Source organism: Vicia villosa, linkage group LG7, assembly GCF_029867415.1.
Source record: "Vicia villosa cultivar HV-30 ecotype Madison, WI linkage group LG7, Vvil1.0, whole genome shotgun sequence".
NCBI classification, from domain to species: Eukaryota; Viridiplantae; Streptophyta; class Magnoliopsida; order Fabales; family Fabaceae; genus Vicia; species Vicia villosa.
Window position 1 is genome coordinate 72,121,241 of NC_081186.1, and position 13,684 is coordinate 72,134,924.

Genomic DNA, 13,684 nt, shown 5'->3' on the forward strand with positions numbered 1-13,684 from the left:
AATTTAAAGGATAAAATTGGAATATTTTAATAAATGTAGGGGTAGAGGGATAATAGTAGGAGTACGAGGTATAATTTTAAAATATCACTATGCCTGAATCTTTATCCACGTGAGCATCAATATTTATACATGCATAAGTATGTAAGGATATTTAAGTAACCTTATCCAGACACATATATCTTGCAAAAATAAATGTGTCAATTTTAAAATTTCTTAATTTTTTAAGATTTTAATAACTTTAAAAAAGATTTTAATTTTATTTACTGGAGAAATTTCATAAAATAATATTTTTATTAAATTTATTATTAATTAAGTAGTTATGTATATTTTTTAAATAAAATACATGTAAATTTATATAATTGTACAAATTAACACGAGTAACAATACATTGCACGCATGCAGGGGTAGAGTAGGTACTAAAACACCTGAGTCAGACCCATGCCTCTTTACTTTAGTGTATAATTATCCAGCCCCTTGTCCATATCCTTTTTTTAATGATTTTAGCCTAACCATTATGGTTTTTTTTATAATTTTTTGTAGGTACGTTTCTATTTGTAAACTCTACCTAAATATATTATTCCTCTTTATTTCAAATATATTTGAAATCTTACACAAATTAAATTTAAGTATATTTAATATTGGTAATAAAATTATTATATTTAAGGGTAGAGTTCATATCTTACATAGGTTGGTTTTGAAATAATCATTAATGTCAAGTTAATTCATATAATATTTTTCTCCTTTGATTTTATTAGTTATAAAATTGGTCAATCAAGGGAAGAATGACTATAAAAATAGCTTAAGAATAAAAGACATCTCAGTCGAAAAATATCGTTTTGAGACATTACTTGCACTCGAATATATACACTATAATAAAATTTCCAATAAATTAAATCCTTAACAAATTACTATAATATATAATTTATTATCCAATCTTATTGATGAAATTATGACATGAGATATATTTATTTTTGTATGATGAATGATTGGTTGAAAATTATAGAAGAGATAAAAAAATTTATGAGTTCATATTATTAAATTTGGAGGAATGACAACACGGAGGCTTTGCACAGACAAGTGGTAGACAAAGATTCCCAGGATCATGACAACAACAGGGTATGGCTTGTACATTTCCAACTTGTAGACTTGCAATAGCAACAATTAAAATCACAAACTTCAAGAACATCTTCAACAAGATATCCATTAGAGTTAGGTAGGTTTGCAGAGAAAAACAACTTGGATATATAATCGTGATTTATATTTTTAAAATCTTGCACTTACTTATAGGCATACGGAGAATACGTCATACTACCATATATGGTAATACGCTAACATAATAATGCGTATCCAAATTTTTTAAATGCATTTGATTTTGACTGCGGTAATGACTGATTCCTAATATTTTATTTATTTTTATCAAATATTCTAAATATTTTATTTATATTTATCAAATATTCTAAATATTTTTAATAAAAAAAGTGTTTCAATTTTTTTTCTAGAAAATATTTTTCTATGACTAAGAATATTTATATAGTGAATATTAAACTCCTATTTCTAAAATTAAATATCTTGTGTCTTTTAAGAAGATTTAAAACTTAGAAAAAAGATCGGCACACTTCCATTAATTTTAATTTTATATGTAAAGGATAAAATTAAACATAAATAAATCATAAACAAATGAAATATCATTTCTTTAAGAATATTAAACACATAGACAAAATAAATTTTCAACATTTGTTCAATATAATTTTTTCAAAATTAAATATTCTCACATTTTTTTAGTACCTTTCTTAGAGTTAGACTATGATATTTCTAAAAAGTATTAACTATTTTAATCATAAAGAATAAAAAAGAATATTTAATTAATTTTCATAAAATATTCAAGAATAGGAAAATATTATTATTTAGAGTTATAGTAAAGGACTTTTTTCTTAGTCAACTTTTTATTTTTATAATTCCCGTCATATATAAAATCAAAACTCTTACAATTTTATAATTGTCATTGGGAATCTTTTAACACCTGTTTGAAAGTATGGTTAACATAACATTGTTGAGTATATATTTGTTAGTTTTATCCTTTTTATTCATTTCATTGATTACCTATTTTACGCCTAAGTTTATATTTTAATTTATTTAGAGTTTTAGGAAAAAAATTAATTTTTTAAAATATTTTTCTACTACAGGTCAGGTAAAAGGCCTTATAAATGTTATTTTTTATTTATTTAATTTTAAAATACATTTTATTTATAAAAAAATATATTGTTTTTTGACTTGTTTGCATTAGTACTTTTAGAGAAATTGAAAATTAGTGGAGTTACAAAGGATTGTACTCTCGCGGACCAACAACTCGCACCCATATAGCCTAACTAGCAAACCTATTTTGAGTTACTTCGATTATCAAGTTTTGTTTAAAAGACAATTTTTATTTATCAAAAATATTATATATTTTCTTGAATTTCATTTTCAAATATAGATATAAATTCTCAATATGTTTATCTAATAATCATCTATATGAGGGACGACAGTGGTTAATGTTTGACAAACCCCATAGCCACGATTCGAAAAAAGTCTCTTTATCAGAGTCCATTTGAAAATATCTCTATGCCTGAATCCTTATCCACGTGAGCATCAATATTTATACATGCATAAATATGTAAGGATATTTAAGTAACCTTATCCAGACACATATTTTGCAAAAATAAATATGTCAATTTTAAAATTTCTTAACTTTTTAAGATTTTAATAACTTTAAAAAAGATTTTAATTTTATTTACACGAGAAATTTCATAAAATAATATTTTTATTAAATTTATTATTAGTTAAGTAGTTATGTATATTTTTTTAATAAAATACATGTAAATTTATATAATTGTACAAATTAACACGAGTAACAATACATTGCACACATGCAGGGGTAGAGTAGGTACTAAAACACCTGAGTCAGACCCATGCCTCTTTACTTTAGTGTATAATTATCCAGCCCCTTGTCCATATCCTTTTTTTAATGATTTTAGCCTAACCATTATGGTTTTTTTTATAATTTTTTGTAGGTACGTTTCTATTTGTAAACTCTACCTAAATATATTATTCCTCTTTATTTCAAATATATTTGAAATCTTACACAAATTAAATTTAAGTATATTTAATATTGGTAATAAAATTATTATATTTAAGGGTAGAGTTCATATCTTACATAGGTTGGTTTTGAAATAATCATTAATGTCAAGTTAATTCATATAATATTTTTCTCCTTTGATTTTATTAGTTATAAAATTGGCCAATCAAGGGAAGAATGACTATAGAAATAGCTTTAGAATAAAAGACATCTCAGTCGAAAAATATCGTTTTGAGACATTACTTGCACTCGAATATATACACTATAATAAAATTTCCAATAAATTAAATCCTTAACAAATTACTATAATATATAATTTATTATCCAATCTTATTGATGAAATTATGACATGAGATATATTTATTTTTGTATGATGAATGATTGGTTGAAAATTATAGAAGAGATAAAAAAATTTATGAGTTCATATTATTAAATTTGGAGGAATGACAACACGGAGGCTTTGAACAGACAAGTGGTAGACAAAGATTCCCAGGATCATGACAACAACGGGGTATGGCTTGTACATTTCCAACTTGTAGACTTGCAATAGCAACAATTAAAATCACAAACTTCAAGAACATCTTCAACAAGATATCCATTAGAGTTAGGTAGGTTTGCAGAGAAAAACAACTTGGATATATAATCGTGATTTATATTTTTAAAATCTTGCACTTACTTATAGGCATACGGAGAATACGTCATACTACCATATATGGTAATACGCTAACATAATAATGCGTATCCAAATTTTTTAAATGCATTTGATTTTGACTGCGGTAATGACTGATTCCTAATATTTTATTTATTTTTATCAAATATTCTAAATATTTTATTTATATTTATCAAATATTCTAAATATTTTTAATAAAAAAAGTGTTTCAATTTTTTTCTAGAAAATATTTTTCTATGACTAAGAATATTTATATAGTAAATATTAAACTCCTATTTCTAAAATTAAATATCTTGTGTCTTTTAAGAAGATTTAAAACTTAGAAAAAAGATCGGCACACTTCCATTAATTTTAATTTTATATGTAAAGGATAAAATTAAACATAAATAAATCATAAACAAATGAAATATCATTTCTTTAAGAATATTAAACACATAGACAAAATAAATTTTCAACATTTGTTCAATATAATTTTTTCAAAATTAAATATTCTCACATTTTTTTAGTACCTTTCTTATTAGACTATGATATTTCTAAAAAGTATTAACTATTTTATTCATAAAGAATAAAAAAGAATATTTAATTAATTTTCATAAAATATTCAAGAATAGGAAAATATTATTATTTAGAGTTATAGTAAAGGACTTTTTTCTTAGTCAACTTTTTATTTTTATAATTCCCGTCATATATAAAATCAAAACTCTTACAATTTTATAATTGTCATTGGGAATCTTTTAACACCTGTTTGAAAGTATGGTTAACATTACATTGTTGATTATATATTTGTTAGTTTTATCCTTTTTATTCATTTCATTGATTACCTATTTTACGCCTAAGTTTATATTTTAATTTATTTAGAGTTTTAGGAAAAAAATTAATTTTTTAAAATTTTTTTCTACTACAGGTCAGGTAAAAGGCCTTATAAATGTTATTTTTTATTTATTTAATTTTAAAATACATTTTATTTATAAAAAAATATATTGTTTTTTGACTTGTTTGCATTAGTACTTTTAGAGAAATTGAAAATTAGTGGAGTTACAAAGGATTGTACTCTCGCGGACCAACAACTCGCACCCATATAGCCTAACTAGCAAACCTATTTTGAGTTACTTCGATTATCAAGTTTTGTTTAAAAGACAATTTTTATTTATCAAAAATATTATATATTTTCTTGAATTTCATTTTCAAATATAGATATAAATTCTCAATATGTTTATCTAATAATCATCTATATGAGGGACGACAGTGGTTAATGTTTGACAAACCCCATAGCCACGATTCGAAAAAAGTCTCTTTATCAGAGTCCATTTGAAAATATCTCTATGCCTGAATCCTTATCCACGCGAGCATCAATGTTTATACATGCATAAATATGTAAGGATATTTATGTAACCTTATCCAGACACATATTTTGCAAAAATAAATGTGTCAATTTTAAAATTTCTTATCTTTTTAAAATTTTAATAACTTTAAAAAAGATTTTAATTTTATTGCTGGAGAATTTTCATAAAACGATATTTTATTAAATTTATTATAAGTTAAGTAGTTATGTATTTTTTTTAAAAATAAAATACATGTGAATTTATATAATTGTACAAATTAAAACGAGTAACAATACATTGTGCGCATACAGGGTAGAATAGGTATTAAAGCACCTGAGTCAGACCCATGCCTCTTTATTTAGTGTATAATTATCCAGCCCCCTGTCCATATCTTTTTTGATGATTTCAGCCTAACCATTATGGTTTTTTGTATAGTTTTTTTTTTAAGTACGTTTCTATTTGTAAACTCTACCTAAGTACATTATTCCTTTTTATTTCCAAATTATTTGAAATCTTACACAAATTAAATTTAAGTATATTTAATGTTGGTAATACTAAAACAATTTACTACATAATTCAATTGAACATAACACCAAGTTAAATATATATGTATATTGTGTTAGCTCAAGGGGTTTAAAACATATAATCTTTAAGGGTAGAGTTCATATCTTACATAGGTTGGTTTTGAAATAATCATAAATGTCAAGTTAATTCATATAATACTCTTCTCCTTTGATTTTATTAGTTATAAAAATGGCCAATTAGGGGAAGAATGACTGTAAAAAAAGCTTTAGAAAAAAAGACATCTCAATCAAAAAAATATCATTTTGAGACATTACTTGCACTCGAATAAATACACTCTAATAAAATTTGCAATAAAATTAAATCCTTAACAAATTACTAAAAAATATAATTTATTATTCAATCTTATTGATGAAATTATGACATGAGATATATGTATTCATGTATGATAAGGAATAAAACTTCATTTGCATCCATAACGCGCAGGTCTTGTCTCCATGTGAATCTTGTAACCCTTCTAAATCAATTGGCCAATACTTAGAAGATTACATCTGATTCCAGGAATGTAAAATACAACTTTGATAAAAAAAATGTCCATCATCCCTCTCCATGATCAAAACATAATCGATCCCATTGATCGCTAAAGTGGTTTTATCTTTGAATTTCACTTTATTCTTCGTGACTTGATTGATTTTGACAAACCAATCCTTGATCCCCCATCATATGCGTAGAACAACTAGAATCCAAGTACCATTCTTCGCTGGAATGAACTCTTTCTCTCAAAGTCACCATAACATTTTCTTCCAAAAACATTTATGTAGCGTTCCTGGAACTGTTGCTACTGCCATGCAGCCTACTGCTGCTGCATTCACCTTCTGTGATCATGACCAATAGTGTATTATCACCATCCGCATCTTGTCTAGTAACCTTGGATTCATCTCCTAGAGATTCCCTCTGTTTCAAGTTGCATTCTCTTGCGAAATGACCGAACTTTGGACAACTAAAGCATTGTGTCTTGCTTATGTCAAACTTTCCTTTTTTGCCTCTAAAGTTGCCTTCACCACCATTTTTGTTGCAGTTTCTCTCGGCCTTTTGACAAGTGGAATTCTTTAAATTTTGAGACTGTTTTCCATAAAAATTCTCTTTACTCTTCATGGGCCATTTTCCTTTCAACTTTTTGTTCTTCTCAATGAACCGAGCTTGCAAAATGATCTTCGTCTTTGCCTTGTCGTTATTTTTCTCCTCCATCCTTTGCTCATGAGCCTCAAGAAAAATTTGAATGTCCTTTTTTCTCAATGTTTCAAGATCCTTCGATTCCTCTATCACCACCACAATATTGCCAAATCTTACTGTCAAATAGTGCAAGATCTTTGACACAACATTCTGCTCAGAAAATTTTCTCCACAAGACTTTATTTGGTTCACCAATCGCGTAATTTCTGTTATGTAATCATTTATTGTCTCTTTTTCGTCCATATGAATCAATTCAAACTGACATTTGTGAGTTTATAACCTCACCACCTTTGTTTTATCAGCCCCAGCATATGCATTTTCCAAGAATTCCTGCACACATTCCTAAATCCTTGCTGATCTTCAAGAACAACACAAGAGCTTCTTCCCGCATCCTTGATGAAACTCTTCTTATTTAGATTTTCTTGCACACATTCCTCACATATTTCATATGGAATGTGAATTTCTGGAAATCTTGAGACCATGTTCTTCCTCTTCAGGTTGCTAATATCCTGAAATTAAGACGACCAAGCTTGTAGTGCCACAACCATTTATCCCTACTAGTTGTAGTTGCTAGGCACTTATGCTCCATCACATCAAGTTCAATATTAAAGGTTTTGTTCTGAGACATGAGTGCATACAAGATTAACTTGCCTCCTGAGTCAAAAACTCTCATCATCTTATCTTCGATCAATACTCCATAAATCTTCTCGATCAGTTGCCCTATATTGAGCAAGTTTCTTTTCATACCTGATATGTATAACATATTTGAAATCACTGACCTTTTGTTATCTTTCCTCATGACCAGAACATCTCAATACCTTATGCAACTAGTGTATTGTCATTTGTAAATTTTTCCTTGATCTTCATAGAGAGACTCATGTTGACGAACCAATATTTCACTCTAGCCATGTGTGATGATCAACCTGAATCTAAGTACCATTGATCTTTGAATCTTTTTTCTTATTTTCTTATGGCCATCAACAACACTTCTCTTCTTCCTATTTTGCAAGTCTTGTATCGTTTTCTCGATTGTTCCTTTTGTTTTCTGTACAGTCACTGGCATAATGACCATACTTTTGATAGTTGAAATACTGAATGTGCCTCTTATCAATTTTCTTACCGCCCCCTCTTCCTTTTCCTGCATCTCCACCTCAATGATTGCTTTGGTTTATGGATTATCTTTGGTTCGACGAATTTACTTTTTGCTGGGGATTTCTGTCACTTGAGTTATAGTAACCATGTCTACCTCTATTTCCATTCCAACCTCCTTTGCCTTTCTTTTCTTTTGTTGATTGTGCTTGTAGAGCAACATCACCTTTTGCTTTTCTTGCATAACGTTTAGCCATTCTTTGTTGATGAGATTCAAGCGTCCCTTGAAGCTCCTTTTTTCATGCTTGACAAGTCCTTCAGATCTTCTATGGATACTACCACATTATCAAATTTTGGAGCCTATGACCTTATGATCTTTGCAACAATTGATCTTGATGTCAACACTTCTCGATTCATCTTGATTTGATTCACTAGTTTTGTAACCTTAATGAAGAAATTTGCCACACTTTCAGTTTCTTTCATCTGAGACAACTCGTACATTCTTTTATGAGTTTGTAACCTCACCTATTTCACCTTCTCAATACCTCCAAAATATTTCTTCAGGATTTCTCATTCTTCCTTTAATGAGTCTACATCACCAACTTTCTCAAAGTTGTCTAGATCAACATATTGATGAATTATAAAGAGTGCTTTATAATCTTTTTTCTTCAAATCTTTATGTGTAGCCTTTTGTTCATCCGTTGTATTTTCATTAATTGGTGTTTCTCCATTCTTCATAAGATCCCACACGTCTTGATCGCAGAAGAAAACCTTTATTTGCTTACACCAATTATCATAATTCTTACCATTCAAGATTGGAAGATTTGCTGGAAACTGCATGTTTTTATGGGAATTCATTTTTTTATGCTTCCCAAGAATTCCTGACAGTGCTCTAGATACCAAATTTTAGAAATCACTCTTGATAGAAAAAGATTGATTGCCTTGGTTTCAAGATGATTGCCTTTCACAATTATTTGAAAAGAAAAGAAATCTTAAAAGTGAGCAACAGAAGAAAAGATAAATTAGGGTTTGAGAGAAAAAGAATAAGATGATTTTTTAGAATCTACAGAGTTCCTCCTTGGTTTCAACTTGTAATTGTAAATGTCTTTATTCAACACTTTACAATAATAGGATATATCTCTATTTATAATGAGTTTACTTGCACAACAAGAAAAACTTAAAATATCTAACTAACACAGATGTTTCGACCACTTGTATTCAACTTTCTATCGAATTCAACTGATACCACTAATATAGACTATATTTAACTTTATCGAATACACACCAATTCAACTCTGTCGAAATTATGATCAAGCTTAACACAAAGAATTACATATTTATCACTCATTGGCTATGTGCAATGGAGTTTAAAATGAGCCTTAACCGGTCTCACACCGACGAAGTAGACGTTCTTTACATAAACATTTCCCAACCATGATCTCAATTTCCATGACGAAAAAACACAACCTAAACTACATGTTGAGATGAAAAACAAAGGAAAAGATGATATATATATATATATATATATATATATATATATATATATATATATATATATATATCTGTGTGTGTGTGTGTGTGTGACGTATCAAATGAGAACTTTAGTTATTATGAGAACTGATAACTTTTAATAATAACCATACGATTTAAAATCAATGCTCCGATATGTATTTATGTGATATGTATTTAAATCAGAATCTAACTATTAATTATCGTCTCTTAAAGTTTAAGTGAAATCTGAAGCATTGATTTTAAATCGTTCACAGTTCTCATAATAACCAAAGTTCTCATTTGATACATCCCCATGTGTGTATATATATATATATATATATATATATATATATATATATATATATATATATATATATATATATATATATATATATATATATATATATATATATATATATATATATATATATATATATATATATATATATATATATATATACACACACACACATGGGGACATATCAAATGAGAATTTTGGCTATAATGAGAACTGAGAACTTTTAATAATAACCATTAGATTTGAATTAATGGCTTAGATTTATCTCATATTTTAAATACATATTTCATAAATATCTTACTCACTTAACCATTAATTTAATATTTAAAAATATAAGGTAAATCTGAGCCATTAATTCAAATCTAATGATTATTATTAAAAGTTCCCAGTTTTTATTATAGACAAAGTTCTCATTTGATACGTCATATATATATATATATATATATATATATATATATATATATATATATATATATATATATAAGGAGGGTTATATTTACTCCAAGAGTAAGTTATTATAACTTACTCCACATCTTGACCATTTAATATTTTCAATCTAATGGTTAAAAATAATAAAGAATAGTTTTCTCTCTCCACATTTAATTACTTATTATTTTTAACCATTAGATTGAAAATAATAAATGGTCAAGATATGGAGTAAGTTATAATAACTTAGTAAATATATTCCTCCTCTCTCTCTCTCTCTCTATATATATATATATATATATATATATATATATATATATATATATATATATATATATATATATATATATATATATATATATATATATATATATATATACCACTAAAACTAGGGTTTTAAGCCTCAAAAGTTTAGACTTAAAAAAAGCCTCAATTTTTTTTATTTAGTTATAAAAGTATATAATGACATATTGGTCACACATATAATTGTAGTTGAGTTGCTCAAATTTAGACTTCTTTATTGACCCCAACGAATTTCCCAAGTTGCCCCTGTTTTGGAGATGTATCTCCGAAGTATTTTTTTTTTAAAATTTTCCCAGACTTCGGAAGTGCACTTTTGAAAACACTAAATGGGGGGTTGTTTTCGGAGATGCACTTCCGAAAACACCTGTTTTCATATTTTAGGGGGTTTTCGGAAGTGCACTTCCGAATTATGCAGAAAATGTGTTTTTTTTATGTTTTTCTTAACAACGTTTAGTCCCGTATTTTTAATTAAACGAAAATTCCGAATAAAATAAACGACATATAAACATAAAATACTAATATAATAAATACAAGCTGAATAATATATACAAGCCGAATAAAATAGTAATAGTGTGCGAAAATGTACGTGAATGTCAAGAAATACAACCCGAATACAATAAAATCCAAGAAAAATAAACCGGAACACCTACTATGTGTGCCTAACCCTAACTCCCTGGGACCTCCGCCGCACCGGCCGCATCACCGACCATCCTCTCCACCACGACGACTGCCTCTAGACCGCCCTGATCAATGATACCTCGCTCCAATGCGTCCCGGCCAAGCATATCTATCCGCTGATATATCGGCAAGAGATCAATGGCATGGTCATCCTCGACCTGCTGGTTCTCCAGGATCTCCTCGTATGCTAGCCTTGAAGCACCGGGAGCGTCAGGTGTCATCAGAGGATGTGACACCCGATAGAACCATGTTACGTAACCCTCTACACAATGCCACTCCTGAGTGGCCTGCATGCGACGATACTCCTCCGGGACCAAATGATGCTCCCAATCCTCAAATATGGCAGTGAGCTCCACTCGGGTAACTGTGTCGGGAGCAGGCTCAAACAGTGACCTTAGTATCATCTGCACATGTCCAACCTGCCACATGCACCGCTCAGGGAGATACCTCACCATGGTGTTGGCCCCACATACCAACCAACCAGAGTATAACGCGATGCGGTCAAAGGGGACAACAACAGTGTAGTCACTGAATGACCTCCAACGAATGTCATCGTGAGCTGAGCGGTCGAGGTACCCGCGATATGGTCCCACTGCATTGTACCCCCTTTGGAAAACGTATCGGGCGGCCCTGGGCATGGCGTCATCGTACGCATGATCAATGGCGAAGCCGTGGATGCGGGGGGAAGTAGAAGATGATCCATCCCTGAAACACAAACACAATAATGTATTAAAACTAAATATGAACCATAATTAAATGTGAAACAATTAAAATGAAATGTACCGTCAGGAATGTGGTGGATCCGGTCATCTGCCTGGTCCTCCAGTTGGAGGGTTCATTCAGCTTCTGGTATAGGTATACCAGAATAGCTGACCCCCAGTTCCACTGGTGAATGGTAGTCACGTCCATGAAGTAGCAGAGGTAGGTCACATCGACATATCTTGCACTCTTGTCCACAAAGAGTGCAGTGCCTACCAAAAACATGAACCAACACCGGAGAGTGCAGACACGGTGATACTCTATAAATAGGTCGTTACCCGCCTCCTCGGAATCGGCCGCCGCCACCAAGTGATGCTCATACAGATCGCTCAAGGTGAAGAACCGGATATGAGGCCCATTTGTCGTCCAACACTCATAATCAGCCATATAAGGGTCCATACCCAGATAGATCCCCATCCACTCGATCGCATCGACCTCTGGATCCGGGAATGATTCAGCAACATCCCCCTAATCGGCAAGTGGAGAAGACAATGCACATCGTGCAAGGTGATCGTCATCTCCCCAACCGATAAGTGGAAAGAAGACGTCTCCCTATGCCACCGCTCCACAAAAGCCCCCTGCATGTCGTGGCTGATGATGGTATACCCGGTCATGCACAATCCACCTAGCCCGGAAGCAGTCACCGCATCATTAAACCACTGCGCCTCTGGTTTAAAGAGACCAAAAATCTTCTGTGCGTGGTTTACCATTTTTAAAGTCGACCTTTCCTGTTACAACAAAAACAAAAAACATTGTTAATTAGACCGTTAATCAAATGTGGAGTAAAAAGCTAAATAAAAAACGGTTAAATAATAAAGGATAAATTATAAAAAATACCTCTCCCTCCCAGACACGTCGAGCGACGTGCTCGTGGTAGGAAATCAGTGCAGACGTGTCCTTAGGCCCTCCCGGATAGCCCTCCTCCTCCTCCCTGTGTGGAGGATCAACATCAGGTATCTCCTCCTCTGCCTCTTGGTATCTCACCTCCTCCTCCTCTCGTACCTCCTCTGACGGGAAGAAGATACCCGAGCCAGCCGACTTCTCAATCCAGACAAGGAACCATGCTCATCTGTCTGCAGGGATGCTCGCACTCTACCCCGTCCCCACGTCGACGCCAGTTGCGCCGCCCGTTCGCGTCTAGCTGACGATGTCTGTGTCTCCCTCCCCTGTCTGATTCTAGTTGGGTTGCCTGCCATTTTTCTGAAACAATTGAAATCCATAAGCGAATAGGTTAGAAGGCGAAACAATCAAGAAAAAAAAACTTCTTGGTCAACTTCGGAAGTGCATTTCCGAAACTGGTCAGGGAGGTGTTTTCGGAAATGCACTTCCAAAAACACCTGCGACTCCATTTTTGCAGAAAACCCATTTCTTCTCCTAAATGCTTCAAAATCAGGTTTTTCCTATCTAAACAACCTAAGTGACTAATAGTAACTTAACCCTATATCATCATCCTAATTTTTAACAACCCTAATATGAATTTCAATGCTACAATTTAAGTTTGTGAGAACTTATAATTTTTAAGCTTTGAATGTAGCTTTTGAGTCCTCTTTGAAGGATGTATAGCAACTTTGTAGAGCAACTTCGTGTAATAGGAACCTTAAATGGGAAGATTTTTGTTAATTTTTTAGTTTTAGGGTAAATGATTTTGGGGGGGAGGCTGTTTTGTTTAAACAGCAAAAACACACATTTTTTCGAAAATGCATTTTCGAAATGTTGATTTCGAAAATGTATTTCTGATTTTTTTTTACGTAAAAAAGATGATTTCGGAAATGCATCTCC